Here is a 25,972-nt window from a genome sequence, read left to right as displayed (position 1 = left end):
ACACTCTAAGAGTGAGATGCCTCCCTGGGTGGGCTCGAGCCAGGAACTTTTCGGTTAACAGCCGAACTCCGTAACAGATTGCACCACAGAGACACGAGGAGAGCTTACTCCGACAGAAAGCAAGCATGCTTAAGGAGCTAGCCGGAGCCACCTGTGTCTCTCAGAATAGCGTCTCCCCCTCCGAGCCTCGGACAACCTGAGAGATGGAGTCCACTCAGCGTGTTCATTCCCGCGGTTCCTGAAGCCGTGCGATTCCGAGGGCAGAAGGTCCCCGAAGTGTCCCCGCCGCGCGTTGCTCCAACTCCGCCGCAGATGCCAGCGGCCAGGAGACGTCCGGAGCTTGATCCAAGGGGCGCCCGAAGGAAGCTGATGGCTCCTGGTTTGCTCCGCCTTCATCCGACCATTTGCGCTTCTGGACATCGGTTTAGTAGACGAGGTGCACGTGGCTGCAGCTGGAGAGATCACGTCCAACGAGGAAACGTGAAAAGGAGCGGAGAGCAGGCAAAAGCATGGATGAGACAATGAGACCTCCCAGGAAGCCTGTGAAGAGGCTCAGACAGATCGTGAGGGATAAAAGATAATTTTATTAACTAGCAGAAACATCTGTTGTGCTGTTCAGTCACTCAGTCCTCTCGGACGTTTTGCGACCCCATGGACTGCAGCACGGAAGGCTTCCCTGTCCATCACCAACTCCCGGAGCTTGCTCAAACTCGTGTCCATTGAGTCGGTGATGCCATCCAACATCTCATCCTCTGTCACCCTCTTCTCCTCCTGCCTTCAATCTTTCTCAGCAGCAAGGTCTTTCCCAATGAGTCAGCTCTTCTCATCAGGTGGCCAAAGTACCGGAGCTTCAGCTTCAGCATCAGTCCTTCCAGTGAGTATTCAGGACTGATTTCCTTTAGGATTGACTGGTTTGATCTCCTTGAATCCCAAGGCACTCTCAAGAGTCTTCTCCAACACCACAGTTCAAACGCATCAAATCTTCCATGCTCAACCTTCTTTATGGTTCAGCTCTCACATCCATACATGACTATTGGAAACACTGTAGCATTGACTATATGGACCCTTGTTGGCAAGTAATGTCTCTGCTTTTTAATACGCTGTCTAGGTTGGTCATAGCTTTTCTTCCAGGGAGCAAGTGTCTTTTAATTTCATGCCTGCAGTCACCATCTGCAGTGATTTTGGAGCCCTGGAAATAAAGTCTGTCCCTATTTCCATTGCTTCCCCATCTATTTGCCATGAAGTGATGGGACCGGATGTCATGCTCTTAGTTTTTTGAATGCTGAGTGATAAACCAGCTTTTTCATTCTCCTCTTTCACCTTCATCAAGAGGCTCTTTGGTTCCTCTTTGCTTTTTGCCAAAGGGTGGTGTCATCTGCATGTCTGAGGTTCTTGATCTTTCTCCCTGCAGTCTTGATTCCCGCTTGTGCTTCATCCAGCCTGGCATTTCGCATGATGTATTCTGCATACAAGTTAAATAAGCATGGTGACAATATACAGTCTTGACGTACTCCTTTCCATTTTTGAACCAGTCCATTGATCCATGTCTGGTTCTAACTGTTGCTTCTTGGGCTCCATACAGGTTTGTCTGGAGACAGGTAAGGAGGTCTGGTATTCCCATCTCTTGAAGAATCTTCCACAGTTTGTTGTGATCCACGCCATCAGAGCCTTGAGTGTAGTCAATGAAGCAGAAATAGATGTTTTTCTGGAATTCTCTTGCTTTTTGTATGATCCAAAAGATGTTGGCAATTTGATCTCTGGTTCCTCTGCCTTTTCTAAATGCAGCTTGAACATCTGGAAGTTCTCGGTTCACATACTGTTGAAGCCTGGCTTGGAGAATTTTGAGCTTTACACTGCTAGCATGAGAAATTAGTGCAAATGTGCAGTGGTTTGAACGTTCTTTGGCACTGCCTTTCTTTGGGCTTGGAATGAAAACTGACCTTTTCCAGTCCTGTGGCCACTGCTGAGTTTTCCAAATTTGCTGGCAAATTTGAGTGCAGCAATTAAACAGCGTCATCTTTTAGGATTTGAAATAGCTCAGCTGGAATTCTACCACCTCCACTAGCTTTGTTTGCAGTGATGCTTCCTAAGTCCCTATGTTGACTTCGCACTCCAAGATGTCTGGCTCTACGTGAGTGATCACACCATCCTGGTTATCTGTGTCATGAAGATCTTTTCTGTATAGTTCTTCTATGTATTCTTGCCGCTTCTTCTTAATATCTTCTGTTTCTGCCCTTTATTGTGCCCATCTTTGCATGAAATGTTCCCTTGGTATCTCTAATTTTCTTGAAGAGATCTCTAGTCTTTCCCACTTTAATTGTTTTGCTCTATTTCTTTGCACTGTTCACTTTGGAAGGCTTTCTTATCTCTCCTTGCTATTCTCTGGAACTCTGCATTCATTTGGGTCTCTCTTTCCTTTTCTCTGCCTTTTGCTTCTCTTCCTTTCTCAGCTATTTATAAGGCCTCTTCAGACAACCGTTTTGGGCATTTTTCTTTTCTTTTTCTTGGGGATGGTTTTGATCAAGGCCTCCCGGACAATGTTGCGAACCTCCGTCCATAGTTCTCCAGGCACTCTGTCTATCAGATCTAATCCCTTGAATCTGTCACTTCCACTGTATAATCAATCATAAGGGATTTGATTTAGGTCATACCGGAATGGCCTAGTGGTTTTCCCTACTTTCTTCAATTTAAGTCTGACTTTGGCAATAGAGCTTCTTCATCTTCGGGCTGCAAAGAATAGAACCAGTGTGATTTTGGTATTGACCATCTAGTGATGTCCATGTATAGAGTCGTCTCTTGTGTTGTTTGAAGAGAGTGTTTGTTATGCCCGGTGCGTTCTCTTGGCAAAACACTGAGGGAGAATCAGAGAAGAGCATGAAAGAGAGAAAAGCTCAGACTTCTGTTGGTGTCCACAAATAAAACAGCAAAAACAGTGTGAGTATATTTACGTGGGACAGTTACCTTATGCCACGTTGTGTATTGTAACTGTAGAGTGTGAGTGTTGCACTGTGGCAGCAGCAACCTTGGTTCAGATCCAGGCTAAGGCAAGGTAGTGTCTATAGCCTGTCTTGCCATTTGCCTTTTTTCTTTTTTTTACTTTGACTTATAGTTGATCTTCAATGTTGTGTTTGTTTCAGGTGTACAACAAAGTGATTCAGTTATACACACATATACATCTAGTTTTGGTTCAGATTATTTTTCCTTACAGATTATTACAAAATATTGAGTATAGGTCCCTGGCTATAGCCGAGGTGCTTGTTGGTTATCTGTTTTCTGCATAGTAGTAGTGTGTATATGTTAATCCCAAACTTCTAATTTACCCCTCCCCCTTTCCCGTTCAGTAACCATAATGTTGTTTTCTATGTCTGTGGGTTTATTTCCGTTTTGTACATATGTTCCTTTGTATTAGCTTTAGTTTTGTGTTTTAGATTTCTCGTCTAAGCGATGTCATATGATATTTGTCTTTCTCTGCCTGGCTTACTTCACTAGGATGACAATCTCTTGGTCCATGCATGTTGCTGTAATTGGCATTACTTCATCCTTTTTTTTTTTTTTTTTTGAGTAATACTCTATCCATTTACTTTTAATTCCAGCACCAGCTTTGCCCCCTAGCAGTGGTGGGAGAGCAGAATTTGCCACTGGCCTGGAAGCAAAATGCAGCAAGAAGAGGAGTAAATCCCACAGCGCCCAAACCTGCCAGTCAAAGCAAAACCTAGAATAACTGCTTGACTCCCTGTTGAGCAGAACACATCCCCAAAGTTTAAATATTGCCCTTCAAGGAGCCTTGCCTATAGTTACACTAACAAGATAACATGGTCATTGTTGTTGTTGTTTTCTGGTAAAGATATTTCTAATATCAGTGAGGTTTTTCTTACACTAAAGGAGAAGGCGTATTTAAGAGGTTTACAATAAAATGCAAACTAGTCATCATGGTCTAGACCAGCTCCTTTCCATCCACCATCCACTGATTTTTACAGAAACAGTAAATCATTGAACTATAGGCACAGTTTGTTGAATTTTTGCAAACGTAATCAGCACCCAGATCAAGGTGTAGAAAATTTCCCCCACCCTTGAAATGTCACTTGAGCCACTTTGTAGGCAATTCCTACACTAGATCGCTTATTGTATTACCATTCTGAGGTCTACTGCAAGAGTGTACTGTTGCCTGCTCTTGAAATTCAAATGAAGGAAGCTACATTTTTGGTAACTGACCTTGCTTTCATGCAACATTTTGTTCATTAAACATATTCATAGTGTTATGCACATTTCACTACTTTTGGTATTATTGGAGTAATTTTGTCGGGATTTTTTGGTGTTAACTGGTGTTCTTGATGAATATCCCATACCAACTTCTTCTATATTGTGCATTCATAGAAGTACTACAATTGCTGGGTCATGAAGTAGGTACAAGATGAACTTTATTAGAAACTGCCAACAGTCTTCTAGAATGATTTTGAACTGGCTGCTACAGGTGCAAGTGCTCCACATTTGTCGGCACTTAGTGCACGAATTTTTTAAAAAGCGGTCATGCTGGAGGCTGTGTAATGATATCTCCTTGTAAGTGTGACGTTTATTTCCCGAATGAGTAAATATGTCAAAAGTATTTTCTTATAGCTTCTGGTCATTAAAATATTACCTTTGTGATCCCTGGCTTAGGCTTCACAGGAAAAGGGAACCAGGTGCTGTGGTCCGTCGCTGAGGTGAAGATGGATTTTCCTAAGTGTCTCTCAGAGACAGGGGCCCAGGCTCAGGGTATTCCCAGTGTCGACAGGTTTAGCTCCGGTGACTGGCCCGGCAATAGTGGACATGCCCAGCCTCCTAGGCTTTTACCATCTCCACCCACTTTCAGTTGAGCAAGTGCAGAACATGTTTTTAAAATATTCTCTTTCAACCTATTCATTTCACATTCATTTCCCTGAGTACTTTGAACGGCCAATTCATCTCACTACCATAAAGGGAAAACTGATATCAGCAGCATAAGCAGATGGTTCATGTAAAAATCAACGTCAGAATATCAATAAGATGGTGATCCAGGGAAATGCCCTGACTCTCCAGCTGCTGTTGTTTGGAATCCCCTTGGTCTCTACCAGGCAGTGGGCACCGTTTCCCTTTTCCCTTGGAAGCTCGCTTAGAAGACCTGTTAGGACAAATGTTATGTCCACTGTAGGGCAAGAGGTGAGCGAGGGAGCGGGGCTGGTGGGCGGGGGGCCAGGGGTGTGGACCAAGCCTGCAGAGGTAGCGGTAGATGAGGCAGCAACAGTGGCTGTGCGTGTATGTGGTACCGGAAGAGCTGATGAAAGGCGGTGAGTCCGGTGGGTGAGAGTGCCTGCTCTGCCCATGGGGAGGGGCAGGAGGATTGGGAGATCTTTGCTGGAATTACTTTGCAGGGAGTGATTTGGTAAGGGTGGGGGACGGGAGGAGGGCGACCCTGAGTGAAAGATGGTGGCCCGACGGGTCCATGCTTATAGTTAGCTGGCAGCAGAGATACCGTGATCTTGAAGGTGCTTTCTCCAATGGAACGTCTTGTCCGTTGCCTTCACGGCGTTCTGACCTCTGTGATTTCCCTACTAGGGTGAAATCGACTTCAGAATTTCTGCTTGATAATCCCTATATAGTAAAATGTCTATATTCATTCAGGTGAACTGAGGAAAGGACAAACTCAATAGTTTAAAGTAGCAGGGGACGGATAGGCGTTACCTGGGAAACGTGCCAAAGGGCTTCATCCATGTATCAAAGTGCATCTTCCATACCTGGTTGATAAAAAAATTTGTACCTCTTGATTTTGGTGATTATTTCACATCAAATAGCTGTTCATTCATGATTTGTGCATCTTGTTCTGTGAATACACCTTAATAATTTTTATCTCGGATAGAATGGGCGGTCACATGTTGCAGAACCCAGTGCAGACCATTACCGTGTTGAAGAAAAAGAAGTCAGACGCCACGTGAAACACGGAGGCCATGCCGTGACTCGGATTCGAACCGAGGTTGCTGCGGCCACAACGCAGAGTACTAACCACTATACGATCACGGCGTGCCACATACCACGCCATGAGAACGGTCTTTAATGTCTGTCCTTTGACGTAAAATGATTTCGATCCTTGCGCTGCTTTATTCTTGGGAACTGCAGCTATTCGTTTTCTCTCTTTCATGCTCGCTCATCGGTTTCCCCGCTCTGTCTCTCAATTCTGATATATTGTGACAAAAGGAAACAAAATCAAACCAAACACCAATTCTCATCTCCCCAGATGCGGCACGTTCCTTCTGGGAAGTCTGGCTGTCCTCGTCCCCACCTCGCCGGCTTCTTTTCCAGCTCTTCGCAGTCGTCCCTTTGGATCCACCTTCCCGGTTAGCTGGTTCCGGCTCCCGCCCCACCGACCGCGGCCGAGCCGAGGGAGGGCAACACCAGCGGTGCGGACGGCCGGGTGAAGGCGGAGCAAAGAACCGAAAGAAGCAGTACGGAGCCCACCCGGCGTCCAACCTCCCTCTGGCCCCCTCGGCTCCGGCCCGGGGCGTCTCTGGCGCGTTTCTGCCCTCGGAAATGTGTGTGGCTCCACCGGTCGTGGAAGCGGGTAATTACCCATCCATGGGGATGAGAAGTACCTTACTCGAGCGTGTCTCTGTGGCGCCATCTATTAGTGCGTTGGGCTGTTCACGGAAAGGTTGGTTGTTCTAAACACACCTTAGGAACGCCTTCCTTGAAACACTCAAAAACTGTGTGGTTCTTTCTACGCTGCGCAACCTTTCCGGGAAAGGCAAAAGGGCTCCTCTACTGCTTCCCTCCTGTCCGGCGTCATGGTGCACAGGAGGTTTGCCAGGTCCCTGGGAGTCCAGAATTTCCTGAAGCAGTGAAACCAGTAACCGTATTTCTTTACGTTTCTCCTTTACTGAGCATGTAACAAATCCACTGTTCTGTGTTTTAATCCGTTACATACTTCTATAGGGATTTATATTTAAAATCTTTTATTTTCCCCATACAGATACCACTTCTCTTTTCCTTCCTCCCTGTGCGTACATCCAGATTTCCATCTGGTGGTGTTCTTCCTGGAGGATTCCTTTAGCATTCCTTGTACAGTGGGTCTGCTGCTGATGAAGTCTTTCAGCATTTGTATGTCTGTAATGGTCATTATTCACCTTCATATTGAAGGACTTTAAAGGTGGGTAGAGGAAATGGCAACCCACTCCAGTGTTCTTGCCTGGAGAATCCCAGGGACGGGGGAGCCTGGTGGGCTTCGGTCTATGGGGTCGCACAGAGTTGGACACTACTGAAGCGACTTAGCAGCAGCAGGAGCAGCAGTGATAGAATTCCACCTTGACTTCTTTGGCTTCTGTCCTTTGAAGAGGCTGCTCCACTGTATTATAACTTCCATGCATCTCTCTCCTCTCTCTCTTTTTAGTCTTTATTAAATTTGTTACAATATGGCTTCTGTTTCATGTGTGTGTGTTTTTTGTTTGTTTGTTTGTTTTTGCCATGAGGCCTGTTGGGTCTTAGCTCTCCAACCAGGGATCCAACTCACACCAAGAAGGCAAAGTCTTAACCACTGGACCACCCGGGAAGTCCCTCACTTCTATGCTTCTGATAAAATCTGACATGTGTACTTTTGTTTCTATATGTATCCGGTCTTTTTCCTCTGGTCCCTCGGGGACTATATGCTTTTTCAATGGCTTTGAGCACTTTAATTACGATGCAACTAGATGTGTGTTTTCCGTGCTGTTGTGCTCATTCATTTTGTTCATTTGGCTCCTTGGATCGGTGGGTTTATAATCTTTACTGTGATTGAAATTATCTGACATTGTTCCTCCAAAAACTGTTTCTCGTCCCTGGGTATTTTCAGGAGCATCAGTCACCCATGTATCAGGTCTTTCAGTGATGTGCTACCATTCAATGGGCAGTGCTAAAGAACGTTCAAAGTACTGGACAATTGTGCTCACTTCCCATGCTAGTAAGGTTATGCTCAAAATCCTTCAAGCTAGGTAGGCTTCAGCATTCAACTTGAATCAAGAAATTCCAGATGTACAAGCTGGGTTTAGAAAAGGCAGAGGAAGCAGAGATCGAATTGCAAACATTTGCTGGATCATAGACAAAGCAAGGGAATTCCAGAAAAAACATTTACTTCTGTTTCTTTCACTACACTAAAGCCTTTGACTGTGTGGATCATAACAAACTGTGGAACACTCTAAAAGAGATGGGAATGCCAGACCATCTTACCTGTCTCCTGAGAAGCCTGTATGCAGGTCAAGAAGCAACAGTTAGAACCTTATACGGATCAACTGACTGGTTCAAAATTGAGAAAGGAGTACAACTAGGCTGTTTACTGTCTCCCTGTTTATTTAACTTGAATGCAGAACACATCAGGGGAAATGCCAGGCTGGATGAGTTACAAGCTGGAATCAAGATTGCTGGGAAAATATCAGCAACCTCAGGCATGCAGGTGACACCACCCTAGTGGCTGAAAGCAAAGAGGAACTAAAGAGCCTCTTGATGAGAGTGAAAGAGGAGAGTGAAAAAGCCAGCTTATAACTCAATATTTAAAAAAACTAAGATCATGGCATCCAGCCCCATCACTTCATGGCAAATAGAAGGGGGAAATGTGGAAGCAGTGACAAATTTTCTGTTCTTGGGCTCTAAAACCACTGCGGATGGTGACTGCAGCCATGAAATTCGAAGACACTGGCTTCTTGGAAGGAAAGCGATGACAAACCTGGACAGTGTGTTAAAAAGCAAAGACATCACTTTGCCCACAAAGGTCCATATAGTCAAAGCTGTGATCTTTCTTGTCGTCATGTACCAATGTGAGAGTCGGACGATAAAGAAGGCAGAATGTTGAAGAACTGATGCTTTGGAACTGTGGTGCTAGAGAAGACTCTTGAAAGTCCCTTGGATGCCGAGGAGACCAAACCAGTCAATCCTAAAGGAAATCAACCCTGAATACTCATTGGAAGGATGATGCTGAAACTCCAATACTTTGGCCACCTGATGAGAAGAGCAGACTGCTTGGAGAAGTCCCTGATGCTGGGAAAGTTTGAAGGCAGAAGGAGAAAAGGGCAACAGAGGATGAGATGGTTGGATGGCATCACCGATTCAACGAACACGAACTTGGGCAAACTCTGAGAGATATTGAGGGACAGGGAGGCCTGTAGTGCTGCAGTCAGTGGAGTCACAAAGAGTCAAACACAGGTTAGCAACTGAAAAACAATGACTCTTCAATGACACTATGTTCATTAAAAGCATTTTATTTTGACAGTGAGTTTCCATTTGGATACTGTGAACAGCTTTTCATTGCTTTGTGCTCCATAATCTTGTTTATGTTGTTTTCTGCCATGTCTAATCTGCTCTTCAATCTGGTGAATTTATTGCATTGGATGTTATAGTTTTCAGCTCTAAAGTTTGTTTGTTTGTTTGTTTGTTTGTTTTTGCCATTTTTGTATGTTCTGTGTTTCTAATTAACATTTTGGACGCATGTATACCGTCATGATAACTGTTCAAGTCTTCTCTGCAGATTTTTACATTGTGTCCCTTCTGGCTCAGTTTCATTGACTGATTCATTCATTCATTTGTCTCCTCCTTACCTGTCATTTTCCTGCCTCTTTGCATGACTGGCATCCTTTGATTGGAGGCCAAGCATTGTCAGAGTTTCCCATTTGGGGCACTGGCTGTTTTGGTATTCCTACAAATCTTCTTGAGTTTTATCTGGGGTACATTTGAGTGACTTGTAAATGGTTTGATCCCTTTGGATCTTCCTTTCGTGATTTTTTTAGGTAGGTCAGTCTAGAGCTGCTTATTCCCAATACTGTAACAAGAGTTTTCTGAATGTTCTTCCCAATGGCCCAGGAGTTAGGAGGAGTCCATTCTGTCTGGGGGGATCGAATACAATTGCTTGTCCTGTGTGAGCACCAGGCATTGCACCAGGATCTTTTAAAAACATTCTTTCCTTGGCCTCAGGCACTTTCTTCATAACAATACCCCATCATGACTCTGCTGAGTACTTGAGGGAGACCCTTTCATATCCCAGCATTCTCTCTCTCTCCCACTCTCTCTCATCACTGGACCTTTCTTCATGTTTCTTTCTTTTATTATTAACTTTTATTGAAGTATAGCTGATTTACGATGTTGTGATAATAGCAAAGTGAATCAGCTATACATATACATATATCCCCTCTTTTTTGGATTTTCTTCTCATTTAGGTAACCACAGAGCATCCAGTATTTCCCTATGCCATAGAGTAGGTTCCCATTTGTTATTTACTGTATACATAGCATCAATAGCGGATATAGGTAAATCCTAACTTCCCAATTCCTCCAACTCCCCTTTCCCCCTTGATGTCCATACCTTTGTTCTCTACATCTGTGTCTCTACTTCTGCTTTGCAAAGCAAATGATTGGATCTTTGTCCTGTGAACTCTAGCTGCCCTGTTCTCCACCAACACTCAGCTTCTTGAGTCCAGTGGATTGACCTCAAGTCCTCCTCTTGGTGCCCAGCCTGGGAACTCACTGAAAGCAGGAAGCTGGGCCCATGGCAAGACTCATCTTGTTTGTTTGTCACCTCTCAGGGCTTGCTATCCTTTGCTACCTGATTTCCAGTGTCTTAGAAGCTAGTATTTCATGTTTTTTTTTTTTTGTCTTTTTGTTCCTTTGGGAGTGGGACAAAGGGGGAGAGTGAGATTTGGAAAGGAGGGTTAATCTGATTTCTGTCACTGCACCTTTGCTAGAAACTGAAGGCATCTCTTTATGTTCTTAGTTTTCCCTAAATAGATGTGCTAATTTATATTCCAATGTATTTTTCCAACTCAAGGAAAGAGTCTTTTTCTTCATGGTCTTGGCATCACAAGAAATTGTCAATACACCTGTCTGTTACTCTAACAAAGGAATTTGTGCCCTACCGACTCAACTTAGCGGGAGGTACAATGAAAAGACAACGTGTACATTTCCAGAGATTGCACATATTCAGCAGCTAAACCTCCAAGCTGATTGGAAAGTATTCTAATAATTGTAACTGTTTTCAGTGGTGACCAAGTCATTGAGTCCAGACAAGACCAGCCGGAATGACCCTGGAGAGCCTCTTGCAGAGCAGCTTATGGATTACAGGAGTTTAAAAAAAAAAAAAAAAAAAAAAAAAGCCCACTGGTCCCAGACATTTATCCTCTTCCCTTCCCTTTATGATTTGCATTTTTGCTTTGGTTGGATGCACACAATCTAATGTGGGGTCTCCCTCCAATATACGGGTACATTTGCAAGCCCGAGACTCTCTCCGTATGATATCTCGACAGTACATGGCTACATCCGAAAAAAATTATCTCATTTGAGACAAATTGTTGCAAGCTACAGAATCCTGCACCGATAATACATCATGTGCAAACCTGGATCCTTAGAGTTATTGGTTCACCTTCCACTGATTCCTCAGTTGAAGCTCAGGAGGAAACAAGAGCTCTTTGGATTTTCCGTACTCAGTCGAGGATGTCTCTGGGTTCTAGGACATTTCTCTCTGCCCCTCTCTCACCCTTTTGGAGTCTGTGCCCTTCTGTCCCTCATACCTTATACTCTAGGCCTCTGTGGATCTTACCCACTTTCTGTCCTCCTCATCAGTTTTCCGCAAATGTGCATTAGGAGTCCTTCAGTCAGCAAGCACTTACTAGGCGCTCATCAGGCACCAGGCCCTTCTCCAGGAAAACTGCTGTATCAGGAGCAAAGTCAAGGTCCCACTCCTTGGTGCATTCACACCAGGAGGCATCAAAAATAAGAATCACACACACACACACACACACACACACACACAAAATAAAAATCACAGCAGGAGAACAACCTGTCATGTTCTCAGGTTCATCTGCCTGCCAGTGCCTAAGGACCCCAGCAGTGAGTAAAAAAAGAATTACATAGCACATGGAAAAATGGTGACTTGAGACCTAGGAGGCAGGTAACTAAGAATCAGGAATTAAAAAAAATAAATAAACGAGTGCTTCCAGTAAACAACAGGTCCTTACTTCTCAGCTTAGGGAGTCCATGTGTTGTACTCTTCTTCAAGTGACGTTATGGCTACATTCAGGAACATCTCCTAAAGGTTCCCACACATTCCCTTAAGCTGTTAACCTATAGCCCCTCTATATGTAATCTATAAAAATGTGGGCAGCATTATATTTAAACAGTGTTTTGTTATTTCTACCTTAAATAGAAATTCTCCAGGCAAAGATTATACATTAATTCAACCAATTTAATATCAGTCAAAGAACTTAATGATAGATCTTAAAACCGTAAATTGAGCTGAATTGTGGCAGATAAATGCTACTTAGAGGCACATATTAGATGATAGCTAAAAACATTGACCCCAAATTGAAAGGGGAATAATTAAGTCACTGTGATTTCGAGACTCAAAAGACTTAATCCTGATTTAAAAGATATTATATGGTATATTTAATTTACTGGGATACATAATTTTAAACTTTATAAATAATAATATATGTGAAAGTCACCATGAAGGAGTTTTTAGATGAAAATTATTAAAGCAGTGTGGTGCATACCAGGAGTCATCTCTGGGAGCATGACAGGACAAATATTTTCTATGGAATTATACATCAATTATTAGAATTTTCAGGAGTGTAAAAGTATTCGAGATTCATCCTTATTATCAACTTGAATTTTATTCTTGTTTGTAGCATGGAGAGCACTGATTTATCTAGAGCCAAACCTTTTTTATATTCCTGAGTTACATTTCAGCAAAACAAAGGGGGAAAAATAAATAAATAAAAGACCCACATGGTTGCTATTCACTGAGATAGAAGAGGTGGTTCAGAACTCCCCTTGGAGAGAGGCAGAATGACATATGTGTGGGAAAGCAGGGTGCCTCTGTGCTTGAATTCAGACTGGACCTGGGACTGGGTCAAGGCCAGAACACAAGGCTAAGCACTATTGTCATAGGGCAGCCACCCAACCGACAGCACCCACACAGCAGTTCTGGGAAGCTTTTGAGAATATTCCCCTCCCTTTGCAGCATTTCCCATCTGGTTCTCTCATCCTCCGACCACAGGGAAGGATTCTTCACCTCTGTGTCCTGACAGAACACTTTATGCTCCCTGCAGGGCACAGGGAGCCAGGCAGGAGCCAAGGGGGCAGCTGTACTGCCTCGATGGGTTTTCTAGCAAAGGGGCGTGGCAATCCCAGGGACAGAGGAGCCTGGTGGACAAGGGGTCGCAAAGAGTTTTGGACAAGACTGGGCCAGTGAGCACGAGCAGCAGGCGGTTCCACCACTCAGACGGATCCAAAGCACACCTGAGTGCCCGCCAAAGCAACCCGCAGGAGGCCAAAGGGCAGAGGGCAGCCGGTGCAGCTGAGGGCGGAGGATGAAAGCCTAGACCGTCCTACAAGCACAGGGCATGAGTGGCCTGCACTTGAGAAAGACCTGACTAAAACTCCATCTAGGATATCCTTGCACATCCTCTCTATGGTGGCATTGGTGGTTCAGTGGTAGAATTCTCGCCTCCCACGCGGGAGACCCGGGTTCGATTCCCGGCCAATGCATTGTGGTTATGTTTGTTTTGGGCTTCGCTGGCCCAAGGACAGAGGAATGCTACAGTCAAGGGATGGCCAAAAGTCCAAAAGGACTGAGCGACTAACACACATATACCTTCTCTACATCCTAAAGAGAACGGATTCCAGGTTCCTGAAGGGCCAAGAGGGCCCTCTTCTGGTCGGTACAGCTGTTCCCCGGCCTTGGAAGACAAGTCCCACAGAAGTTAGCTTTCAGAGGGACGTCAAAGGAAAGGAACAATCCCGAGATATCGGCACGTTACTATCAAGAGATGTCATAACTCTTATCCAAAGAAAGAATGTGATGTTAACCGGGCACTTAGGTACAGAATATACGATGTTCGTATTCTTGCAAACTTTTGGTATCTTACAAAAGCTTTTGGTATTGGATTTTAATGAATTTTTGGAACTGAAGCCCCACATTCTCCTTGAATGAAAACTCTGTTAAGTAAGACTCTGGGTTTACCACGCCAGGAGAAAAGAGTGGAGGCCAGAGCTGGCCAGCACAGGCTGTTCACGGCATCTCAGCTCCAACAGCCAGCCCGAGGTCCAGGACCCTGAGGCCCGGACTCAGCGGCATTTAGAAACTCTGTGCAGAAATGTTCTGCATTGGACCTTTAAGCAAAATACAGTTCCGATCTGGGCAGCAAGAGAGAGACTTGTGTGAGTGCAGACGCTGGAAGAAAGAAAGCTTTCCCTGACCGGGAATCGAACCCGGGCCGCGGCGGTGAAAGCGCCGAATCCTAGCCACTAGACCACCAGGGAGCTGTAGATAAATACCTTATTTAGCTTCTCCAGGTGAAAGGTGAGTGGAAGATGACCCTTCAGAAAGTCAGAAAGCGGGAAAGGCAATGTCGCAGCGGCCCAGGGCTGTGTGCCGCTGTGCAGGGCTCCCAGCCCTGCCCCCGCTGCTCATCGCCCTTCACGTCTCCTTTCCTGGGCGTCGCTTTTGCTCTGGGGCAAGGACACAAAGTAGCGGACTGGGTCCCTCCTGGTCTAGCTGTAGCGCTGCGTGCTGCCGAGACCAGGACTTGCTCTCCTTGTAACCTCGGTTTTCTTTGTCGTCAGGCTCGGTGATGAGTGGCGGGTGATGAGCGGATCCGTCCACCTCCAGATCTCTGATGTGGCTCCGGGGCCTCTCCTAGCGCTGAATAAAGAGACTTCCAGGTGGTCACCAAGTCTTCCTCCAGCTGCGTCCCCTGCCTCACCCCGTGCCTTTCGCGCCTGTTGGTTTTGCCAGTGAGAAGGCACATCTCAGGGCGGGGAAAAAGAAAGAGGAACCCTGTTCCCGCCCGGTTTCGAACCGGGGACCTTTCGCGTGTGAGGCGAACGTGATAACCACTACACTACGGAAACGGGACAAGCTCTGCTCCTGAACACTGTCTTCATGAAATCCCGAGGTCCCGCCACCACTAAGCACACCACCAACTCTTAACTCTCAAAGAGGAACCTTGAAGCCCCAAGCTCTCTCAGGCACGGAGACGGCGGCTCCGGAGGGCCCTGCTTTAGGGTTCCTCCTCTCCCATGAAGTGAGGACCCCTGGGCCCCCACAGGTTGCCTTCGGGGTCCCTCACCCAACGCAGAATCCTCAGACCCTCAGCTGCGCGCCCTGAGTTCAGGGGTCGCCCCCGCCGACTCCCCAGCTCCCGGAAGCCGCAGGAGGCGGGGACGGTGGGTGCGCCCGAGGCCCAGGTGACCCCGAAACCCAGCGGTGTGGAAGCCGCCCCTCCATGGCTGCGGACCCGCGCCTCGGTGGTCCTTCTCTCGGCGCCGGCGATCAGCGCTCTGGGCTCTCAGGAATGACCGACGCTTCCAATCCACCCGGGACGCACCCTCCCCGCTGTTCCTTTGCACCTGACTCCTGTTGTGTTTCTCTGAAAGTCCGTTGGGCGCATCACTTCTCCGGTGTCCTCCTGGCAAAAGGGAGTTCTCTTTGGTGTTGCCTAAAATGTCATCCCCACCGTCCCTGGGTGGGCTCGAACCACCAACCTTTCGGTTAACAGCCGAACGCGCTAACCGATTGCGCCACAGAGACAACAGTATGGGGTTCTTTTGGACTCTCTATGGAGTAGACCTACTTAACGTATTCCCAGGGTGAGCGTTCTGTCCCCCAGAGAAACGGTGCCATTTTCCTGCCCCCTACCCGCCGCAGATGCCAGCGCCCCGGAGAACCCGGAGAACCCAGGGCACGAAGCTTCCGGGTCTGAACCGAAATAGATCCAAGGACGGCTAAACACCCGGTGGGCTCCCATTGATGGCTCTTCCCGTTTCGGCGCCTACACCCAACGAATGAGAGTTTGCCCACCCAGGCAAAGGCCTCCGGGGCCGAGGTTGTGCTTCGGTTTCCTGCGTCCACCAGGCGGTTTCCGCCAGAGTGGGCTTCCCTGGGGGCTCAGACGGTAAGAATCCGCCTGCAATGCAGGACACCCGGGGTCAATCCCTGGTTTGGGAAGATCCCCTGGAGGAGGGCATGCAACCCACTCCAGTATTCTTACCTGGAGAATCCCCATGGGCCGAGAAACCTGGCAGGCTAAGTCCATGGGGGCGCAAAGAGTCGGACAGGACTTAGCGACTAAGCACATTGGTCGCGGGGATGGTCGCCCTGTGTCAGCATGCCCAGGACAGAGTCTGGCACTCGCTGGGACGCTCCAGGACTTGGATGAATACATTGTCGTCTTTAGCCCTTCGTCCCATGAAGACCCCTGAGGATGGAAATACGGAATAGTTTTCGAAGTGAACAGTCCTGTTTTAAAAGCCTTTATCCCGGTTTTTGGATTTCGCAGCACCCCATTGGGCGGGCAAACGGAAAGGTCTCCGGAGCACTGCCTGCCGGGTGGAGCGCCCAGCTGGGTAGGCTGCGTTCTGTGGGGTCCACCTGGGAGCGGGAAAGGGCGAAAACCAAGCGGGGAAGGCGGGTTTGGGAGGAGGGCATTGAGACCTCCCAGGAGACTTGGGCCAGGATCCCTAGAGGCGAACATTGCTTCAGTCCGGGTCGTAGAGTGGGGAAGGAGGGAGAGGGCTGGCAGACCCAAGAATGAAGGAGGCAAAAGGAGAGGGGAGGAAGGAGAGAATAAAAGAATCTGTGCTTCTACCCTTCCCTCCTCCCTCTCTTGCCTTCTCTCCTCTTCTTGGTCTTCTTCCCATCTCTGCAGCAGAGAAATCTTGACACACTCACTTTTGAGAAGAAAGACCCAACTAAGCTGTGCTCGGGTGCACAAATTCTGGGTTGTAAAAATAGTTCTATCCTTATGTGCCCTTAGGGGCTTCCCTGCTGGTTCAGACGGTAGAGCATCCGTCTGCAATGGGGGAGACCCAGGTTTGATCCCTAGGTCGGGAAGATCTCCTGGAGAAGGAAATGGCAACCCACTCCAGTATTCTTGCCTGGAAAATTCCATGGATGGAGGAGCCTGGTGGGCTACCGGTCCATGGGGTCCCAGAGAGTCAGGGCTGAGCGACTTCACTTTACGTGGCCTTAGACAAATTAAAGAAAACTTTTTGTGCTTCCCGTCTTGTTGCTGTAAAATGGGAGCAATGAGAGCATTCTACTTCATTCTGTTGTTGTCAGGTGTGCCTGCGTTTGGAAACTACTGGATCTAATGTCAAAAGCAGAGAAATCATAAATATTGTCATTATCCTCAGAATCTTTTGACAAACCCTTACCCTTATTTATTTCACCTTGAATTAGCTCGCTGCTTCTAGATTTTCTGTAAACAGAATCAAGACAAAGTTTCCCATGATTGCTCTTGCAGTTTGCTCTGCTGTAGCTCGGCCGCCCTTCATCGCCAGCTCTCTGCTTGCAGGTCAGGGACCGACGTGCAGGCTGGAGCAAATGGGAAGAACACACATCTCCACCCATCCCAGTTCTAACCTCACCTGATTCTGTCCTTGCCCCTTGTGAGAGCCCGGTTCTCCAGGTTTCCTGGCCATTCTGTGATCTCTCAACATACTTTCCAGGGATTTCTTTCTCTTTTCTTTTTATTGAGTCACACCAATGACTTTTACTTAGTGGAAGAAGGGTTGGTGAAGATGTGTGGGTGGCTCTTTAAATATCTCTCCTTACATTTTCAAGAATAATTTTATTCTATTAAAATACCTTTTATTCTTTCTATTCCCCTAAAAGGCCAACAGAACAGATCATACTCTGAAAAGCAGGTGGGGTATGATGCAAGCTGTCTTGGGGAGCAGCTGAATCAACCACCCACCTGAGTCACTCAGCATCTGCAGACCCTCTTACAGGTACCGTTCCTGGGTCTGGTGAATTGGGGCTCAAAAAACACAGCAGCGTCGGTAGTTGTGGTGTGGAAGCCAAGGGTTATTTGAGCATTTTTTCAGACGGGGGGGCGGGCAGGTACGCTTCTCCACGCTCTTCCTTCCTAGAGCTCCTTTTTCCCTCCACTTTCTTGCAAGACCTCACTTCCAGAAACCGGCATTCTCTCTCATTTCTCTCCTTTCTGCTCTCAGGTCCCAAAGAGACGGAACGTTTGGTTCTAAAGCACGGTTGCTGTTCAAAGGAGTCTGAAAATGACTGAATTTTGGAATGGGATCTTCCTTTTGATCCCATTAATGGCTCCTTGAATGACCCATCCCCTGAGCACTTTCTGGGATCCCGCACACGAGTGTGGCATCGAGATCCCTGGTTCTCATAAGAATACCTTCTAGGATGGCTGGCAGACGACATCATTCTGGGAAGCACAGGAAGTGGGCAGGGCAGGCAGCTTTTCCTGTAACTGGCATCTTGTGATCCACGGCGGTCCCGGAGTCCTCACTCATCCTCCTCTATCCAGCTGTGACCCCGGAAGCTGCTCATCCATTTGGCAAAAGACACATCATCATCATCATCATCATCATCATCATCATCATCATCATCTTTGTGCTCCATGTAAAGGCGCTTCAGAATATCCAAGGCCTGTCCCTAAATAGGTCTTGGAGGAAGTACCTGGCATGCCTTGAGGGGTCCCATGGGGTAGGTCAAGGCAGAGTGCAGATGGAGAGGAGCAGGGCAGGAAAGATGGGAACTCTGGGTCTTCTCATTTCTACCCACTCACATCGACGTCATCGCTCTCATAATTGGTGCAGAAGGTGAGTCGCAGGGACCCGGTTCAAGCTGTTTCAACTGGAGCCAACCTAGATTTCCACCGAGTCTGATTTCTGCCACCCGCCGTTGCCCTCAATAACCTCAAATTCTTCCAAACTAAAATCTGGCGATGGTAGAGCTAAGAAGACCGGTGATATCGGGCTATCTTCAGCTTTTGGCTCTTTCCTCCCACATTTTTAAAAGTCCTTCCAACCCGATGATTCCCCAGGACACGCGCACAGACAGCGGAGCTAAGGGCCGCCGGGCTCTAAGCAGCGCCAACGTGGTGGTAACGAGAAAACCCAGGGATTTCTTTTCTTCCTATATCAGTCAGAGTCCGTTTCGGGTCCTGGTACCCATAAACCTTGACCCTTCTTCAAGTTCTCCTGGTGGAGCACTTTGTGCTGTTCGTTACCACTCAACATCTTGAGTTTCCAAGAAGTTTCATCTTCTCACCCTGGAGCTGTGAACTTCCTCCTCATAACAAGAGCCTCCCGCCTCCCCTTTGTCTCCTTCCTCCTTGAGTCAACCTCTGTCCAGTCTCTGGGGACAAAATACATCTCCAGGCAACACTGGGCTTCTTTCTGACTCTGTGTTTTGGCCAGCTAAAAACAGGTGCTATTTTTTTCTGTTCTGTGTATGGGATTAGGGAAGAAACGGTTTTAGGGTACGATGAAGAAGTAGAGATTATTACTCTGAGCCATGATAGGATTTATATCTATTCTACGTGTAAATATTTAGTCTGGTGGTATTTTGTGTTCATAAATACTGTCTATACCTAAGACAACTTGGATGTGCATCCTCTATGATTCAGCAATCAGTGCTCTTGGGTACCTTGATATTTGTACGCCTTTTTAAAAACTGCAATTTCTGGGTTTGATATGTTAAGAAATGGGAGAGAAACTGACTTGACCGACCTGACCAAAGAGTCTGTGACTGCCTAAGTGTCAGAGCCCTGTCTCGTGTCCTCCACGACATGCGGTTGATCTTCAGTCACCCCAGGTGAGTATGGGGCTTTCCTGGTGGGCCAGCAGGTAAAGAATCTGCCTGCAATGCAACACACCCGGTTAAATCTCTGATTTGGAAGATCCCCTGGAGAAGGGAATGGCCACCCACTCCAGTATTCTTGCCCGGAGAATCTCTTGGACAGTGGAGCCTGGCGGGCTACAGTCTTTGGGGTCGCAAAGAGTTGGACACGACTGAGCGACGTTGACTTCACTTTTAGGTGAGTATAGCTGGTTTGTCTGACTGTTTTATGTAAATAGTTATTCTTACTTACATGGTAAATCTAACAAATAGACACTTGTTGTGAGAATAACTTACCCCTCTCCAAATCAGAAATATATGAAGAAGAAGAGTTCTCCTGCCTCCATTCCCACTCCACCGCTGACACACTTTATATGTTGCACGTAAGAGGTGGTGGCCGCTCAGGAGTGTGATCAGCGCTGTGAGAAAACTAAGGGACCCAGGAAACCCCGCCTCCTGCCCTGACAACCGTCTGTCCTCTCTGGGCTATGGGAAAAGGGGGAAGGCAAAGAAAAGGAAAATAACACTCTTATTTGCAGAAATTTTACCTCAGGATGGGACAACTCTGGTTAACCTAGGCAGACTATGCGGTTGGTGATGGAGAGCTAAGGGGGTCCTCCCTGGCACAAAATCCAAGGTGGATTTCACCTCATTTTCTGAGGTGAGAGTGAGCTGAGTGGATCAAAGGAGAGGAGCAGAGAGCAAGCAAGAGGGTTGAGCACCCACGGGAGTCAACCGTATTGGAGTCTCCTCAGGGCCTTAGGAGAACTGCCCTGAGCTTCTGGGTGGGACGTATGGAGGCTAAAGAAGCGGATACCGTTCTCTGGCGATGGAGGCCAGGTGGCTCCCGAGGGGGTTCCATGGTGTAATGGTGAGCACTCTGGACTCTGAATCCAGCGATCCGAGTTCAAATCTCGGTGGGACCTTTCTGCCTAGTTGGAAGAAGAACACTTTTTACTCCACTAATAGGACCCGCCTTCCGGCTCCCGCGACCCTCAGCGGCGTGGTTCACACGGACACGGCGGACAGGTGTGGGACCGACTCGGGGCGTCCTCGCTGGACCCGGGCGGCTCTGCCCATCGCTGGCCATGAGAGCCCGGCCCCTCCTCTGCCCTCCAAGCCCCGGCCAGGGGCGCTGCGGCCCAGCCAGTGCCGCCCCTTCGTCGGGTCCCCTGGGTCTCTGGAGTCAGAGGCAGAGGCTGAGCCCACGGAGTCCTGCCCCGCGAGGGGCCTTCGCACCGCACGCCTTGTAACTGCACGGCTGTGCCTGTGAGTAAATGGTGCCGGGGAGGGCCTGCGATGTCGCTGACCAGACAGGATGGCAGCTTTCGGGTCCAGGGTTCCAGACCTGAATGGGAAGGAAGTGTGTTTTAGTCAGGTTCTCTATTATTCTGAATTGTTATTGACCCTGTCCCAGTTTATTTTGATTTTATTCAGAGTTTCTCGCTCCTAAGTCTCCGTTGGGCACGCAAAGCCGCTGTTCGGCCAAGATTTGAACCTTGACTTCTGGAAATCTCCTCCTTTGGTCCCAAGCTCAGCCTGAAAGAGGAGCGTGGGTCGCGGATTCCCGCGTCTGAGGAGACCCCAGGTCCCTGACCCACGGCCGCCCGGCCAGGCTGCTCCGGGGCCGAAGGGGAGACGAGCTGCCTGGAGTCCGCACCCCCGGCCGGGCCCCCTTCGTCCTGCTGGGACTCTGCTCCACGGAGAAGACACCCCATGACGTGAGCGGATGGAAACACTTGTGTCCTCTACTGCTCGTGAGAAAAACACGGATGAGGCCCGTGATGGACCTGAATAGCTAGTTAAGGTGGTTCCCTTCGCGGTTCTAAGGAGCATCTCTCCGACGCTTGTATTTTGGAACTTTCAGCGGTTACAAAGGACTGAATGACGCAGCTGTCTTTGGAGGACGGGAAAAGAAAGGGGTGCGCGCGTGCTCTGGGCTCAGTCGTGTCCGACTCTTTGCAACCCCACGGACTGTAGCCCGCCAGGCTCCCCTGTCCATGGGAGTCTCCAGGCAAGAATACTGGAGTGGGTTGCCATTTCCTCCTCCGAAGAAAAGATCGCCGGAAGGGCAAGAGCTGGAGAGAACAGAGGATGAGCCCGAAGGGAGAAAGGGACTGGAAGGGAGAGGAGCGAGCGGGTACCGTGGCGGGGCGGTCCCTGGGTTGGGGCGACCCACAGCGCCTGACGCTGGAGCAGCTGCCACCCTTTCCTGAAGTGTCCGGGAACCCGGTTCACCCCCAAATCGCAAAGCTGCCGGCCTGGCATTTGTTCTGGCAAAGTTCCGTTTGCGGTTCCCTGCGGAGTGGTGAGGTGGGCTGTGTGGGTCTGCAGGTGAGTGGAAGTCCTGGCGGCTGCCTTGGAGATGACTGGCAGGCAGGGAACCACACACACTCCACTTTCCCCTGTTCGGGCCGGTCTGCAGCATCTGCGGTGGGAAACTGGAAAATCGGAGCATCAGTATTTATTTAGAGATAAGGAGATAAACAGCCAGTCGGTTTCCTGACCTTAAAGTGTTTATTCTTCAAAGAAAAGAAATGTGGGATGGGATCAGGGTCTACTTTTTCCCATAACAAATTTTGGGGCGTATGTACCTGTATATAATATATACGTACACATTATATGAGTAAAGCTCACTGCTTGTGTTTCCAACTTAAATGTTTGTGTAATTATATGTATCACTCATAAAATTCTGGGTCTTGTGTCATGTGCAGGAATGTTTTCCACTGTAAAACCATAAATTTGGGGGCGGCAGGCATTCTCAAAGCAAGCAATCGGCCCATTATTCCCCCTTTGATGGGCTGATCACACGAGCTAGTAGACTGGCAGACCCTCTCAGTCCAGGAGGTCACTGCTTTCGTCTCTCTAGGAAGGTTCATAGTCACTGAAAAGTGTCAGTAACAAATAAAATCACACCCAATCTTTATGCAGTGTTGCTCCCAAAATGCAAGAGCTTACACCCAATGAAGACATGCAAAGTGCCCAGGCATGGTCTACAAGTTTTAAATGGGTTTACTCACTTAATCCTTTCAAAAGGCTTGCATCATGTCGTCATCCTCATTTCACATATGAGGAACCTGAGACATACAAAGGTTAAGTAACTTGTCAAGTCAGTCAGTGAGTGGGATCGGAAAGCAGCAAACTGTAAAAATGCTTGACAAGAAATTTAAGTCCAGGTATTTCTTTTGAAAAAACACCCAAGAGGAGTCACATAACAGGCATTCAGTTCAGTCGCTCAGTCTGAATATATATATATATATATATATATATATATATATATATATACATATATACTAGTTTATAAAATTCAAATGATGCAGAAAATACAAATATGTAAAATTTTGAGACATGTTAAATTCAAAAATAACTTCTGTTAAGGTAGTTACATATTGACGGAGTCATTTCGGTATATCAACAGAGAGGAAAAAAATACATCGCAGCTCAGTTGGTAAAGAATCTGCCCGCAATGCAGGACACCCGGGTTTGATTCCTGGGTCGGGACGATCCCCTGGAGAAGGAAATGGCAACCCTCTCCAGTATTCTTGCCTGGAGAATCCCATGGACAGAGGAGCCTGGCAGGCTACAGTCCATGGGGTCACAAGAGTCGGACACGACTTAGTGACTAAACCACCACCATACTTCTATAAAATAGAGCTCTTATAGATTCTATTTTTAAGCATTCAACTTAATAGTGCATAAATTTCATGGAAGAAAAATAAAGAAAAATGAAGAAATTGTTGAACTTTCAATCAAATTGTTTATACGAGAGATGCCTTTCTGAAAGGATTCCCTAGGGCTAATAATAATAATTTAATTAAGACATTAAATTTGGGAATGATTCTTCTCATTACTTTTAAAAATCAAACGTCTTAAGGTATAATTTGAAAATAATACAACGCATCCATTTCAAGTTTGATGACTTTTGACAAACGAACGTACCCATGGAACCACTATCCTGTTCAAGGAAAAAGAATATCTCCAGAACTCCAGACTGTCCTCTGTGCCCCTTTGCAGTCAGTCCCCCTGCGGCTCCCTGACTCAGGTCATCAGTGATCTCGGTCCTGTCTCTGTGGATCGATTTTTCAGTTCTCGAAATTCACATAAGTGGAACCACAGAGTATGTTCTTTTTCCCTCACTCAGCATGATGCGTTTGAGAGTAATCCAGACTGTTGCCATGTATCAGGTATTTGTACCACTTTAGCGAGGAGTACTATTCCTTTGAGTGAATATGTCACAATCCTATATATCTATGCACCTCATGATGGACATTTGAAATGTTTTCAATTTGGGGACTATTACGAACAAAGCTGCTACAAGCAAGTCCCTTTTGTGGGCTTATGCTTTACAAATTCCATTTACATTTTTAAAATTCTTTAATACGAATTTACTTTGAATGGATGTTACATTCACAAAGACAATTTATTGCAGAGTTACAAGTTCATCTTTGATTGTTTCCTATCAGGACATAATCCATTCAAAGTAATATAAGCCACAGGTGTATTTTTGATTATCCCATTTAATCTACACAAGAACTTTATGAAGTACTTTATGACTATTACTTTCATATGACATTTGCAAAATTGGCCTAGCAAATGGGAGTCGGCCCAAGGTCAAACCGGAAGGCCAGTGGTGGCAACATGACTGAAAAGGAGGCCCCCCCCCGCACCCCCAGGAAGCTGCGTTCCTAACTGCAGACCCACCCCCAATGTCTTCCCAATAACCTCGGTGTGTCTGACAGGCCTGGAAACCAATATCCAAGCCGGTCCTCCTCACGGTATTATTTACTGATCGGCTTCTTTGGGTCAGAAACTCCTCCATCAGGGGTCCAGAGCCTAACAGCGTGCACAACCTTGAGGGTGAGGAAATCTGTTAAAAACTCCTAAAACCGGTTTTCTCATCGGTTCAGTTCAGTCGCTCATTCGTGTCCGACTCTTTGCGACCCCATGAATCGCAGCACGCCAGGCCTCCCTGTCCATCACCATCTCCCGGAGTTCACTCAAACTCACGTCCATCGAGTCGGTGATGCCATCCAGCCATCTCATCCTCTGTCGTCCCCTTCTCCTCCTGCCCCCAATCCCTCCCAGCATCAGAGTCTTTTCCAACGAGTCAACTCTTCGCATGAGGTGGCCAAAGTACTGGCGTTTCAGCTTTAGCATCATTCCTTCCAAAGAACACCCGGGGCTGATCTCCTTCAGAATGGACTGGTTGGATCTCCTTGCAGTCCAAGGGACTCTCAAGAGTCTTCTCCAACACCACAGTTCAAAAAGCATCAATTCTTCGGCGCATCAGTAAGCCACTAAAAATTAACCTTGGTCTTGGTGCAGATGTTTCATATTTGAGCAAGGAAATCTCCCGCTGTTGGGGAGATAGAGTAGGATGTTCTACTTTCACTTTCAATGATCTAGATCCTCGATCTGCATCCTGTGTGCTTTTTGGTTAGTTTTCTTTGCATCACCCCACTCCCAGCACCTCCTCCGATCTCAGAGGCGTCTTGGGGCTGAGCGGATGGACGCGTGCCGTCCCCGAGGCAGCCACGAGGGGGAGGACAGCCCTTCCCGCCATGGTCCTGCCTTTTCTGTTTGGCCCAGTGGTTTCTATTTGCCAGCAGGACTTTGTGAATCAGAAGTGAGCACAACACATCCTGAGAAAGGGGTTGTCGAATAGCCCACAAAACTGCCGACAACTCGGCCTGGGGTTTTCTTCTAATCTGTAGTTCAATGTTTTCACATAGGAAGAAAAGGAAAACTACTTTTGACCGAAAGAAAAGAACAAAACAAAACAAAAAACAAAAAAACGGTAGGTGCGATTTCTACTGCCATTTAAGAAGGGATGTTAAGGAGGTTTCCTAGTTTGCCGACTACTGAAGCATGTCAGGTACACAGTTGAGGCTGAAACAGAGGTACGGCTTTCTGACTGGGAAAGTAACAGGAGAAGGCCTAGAGAGAAAAGGCGAGGGGTGAGGAGAGAACTGGATCCAGAAATGCGAAGAGGCCGCTTGGGGTGGGTGGGGTGGTATCTAAGCACTATCTCCAGCAAAGACTAAGGCGTGCAAGTAAGCAAAGCAGCTGACCACGCAAGACATGAAGCCTCCGAAAACAGGACACTGGTGGGAAAACAGCTAGTAGCAGACTCGCACAAGACCGGCAGACTTCGAGAAATCGGCCACGCGGCGCCTCCTGATTTCGTGGGTCTGGCCCAGGAAATGGGCCGAGTCTGGCTGTATCCTGTCCTAGGAAAGTTCCTCACTAGGTGGAAAACGACCCTCAGCATTCTTTCTCAAGCAGTCACACACAGCAACACCCCCAGGATTACACCTCAGATCCCTGTTTCTGCTTTTAAGCCACAGAGAAAAAC

At 47.3% G+C, this 25,972-nt stretch overlaps 6 non-coding genes and 1 pseudogene across 6 annotated transcripts; 2 read left to right on the top strand and 5 right to left on the bottom strand.

Moving 5' to 3' along the window:
- Positions 1-5,961: 5,961 nt before the first annotated feature.
- TRNAH-GUG (transfer RNA histidin (anticodon GUG)) lies at positions 5,962-6,033 on the bottom strand. The gene has a single exon. It is a non-coding gene; the product is annotated as a tRNA-His (tRNA).
- A 7,404-nt stretch (positions 6,034-13,437) lies between these two features.
- TRNAG-CCC (transfer RNA glycine (anticodon CCC)) lies at positions 13,438-13,508 on the top strand. The gene has a single exon. It is a non-coding gene; the product is annotated as a tRNA-Gly (tRNA).
- A 702-nt stretch (positions 13,509-14,210) lies between these two features.
- Positions 14,211-14,282, bottom strand: TRNAE-UUC (transfer RNA glutamic acid (anticodon UUC)). The gene has a single exon. It is a non-coding gene; the product is annotated as a tRNA-Glu (tRNA).
- Positions 14,283-14,800: 518 nt separating this feature from the next.
- On the bottom strand, positions 14,801-14,873 carry TRNAV-CAC (transfer RNA valine (anticodon CAC)). The gene has a single exon. It is a non-coding gene; the product is annotated as a tRNA-Val (tRNA).
- A 605-nt stretch (positions 14,874-15,478) lies between these two features.
- Positions 15,479-15,552, bottom strand: TRNAN-GUU (transfer RNA asparagine (anticodon GUU)). Its single transcript has one exon. It is a non-coding gene; the product is annotated as a tRNA-Asn (tRNA).
- A 2,277-nt stretch (positions 15,553-17,829) lies between these two features.
- On the bottom strand, positions 17,830-18,396 carry LOC102286896 (leukemia NUP98 fusion partner 1-like; annotated as a pseudogene).
- Positions 18,397-20,471: 2,075 nt separating this feature from the next.
- On the top strand, positions 20,472-20,543 carry TRNAQ-CUG (transfer RNA glutamine (anticodon CUG)). Its single transcript has one exon. It is a non-coding gene; the product is annotated as a tRNA-Gln (tRNA).
- Positions 20,544-25,972: the final 5,429 nt, after the last annotated feature.

Source organism: Bos mutus, unplaced genomic scaffold, assembly GCF_027580195.1.
Source record: "Bos mutus isolate GX-2022 unplaced genomic scaffold, NWIPB_WYAK_1.1 CTG259, whole genome shotgun sequence".
In the NCBI taxonomy this organism is placed as follows: Eukaryota; Metazoa; Chordata; class Mammalia; order Artiodactyla; family Bovidae; genus Bos; species Bos mutus.
The sequence above is the reverse complement of the archived record's forward strand: the minus strand, read 5'-3'. Positions and strand labels throughout refer to the sequence as shown.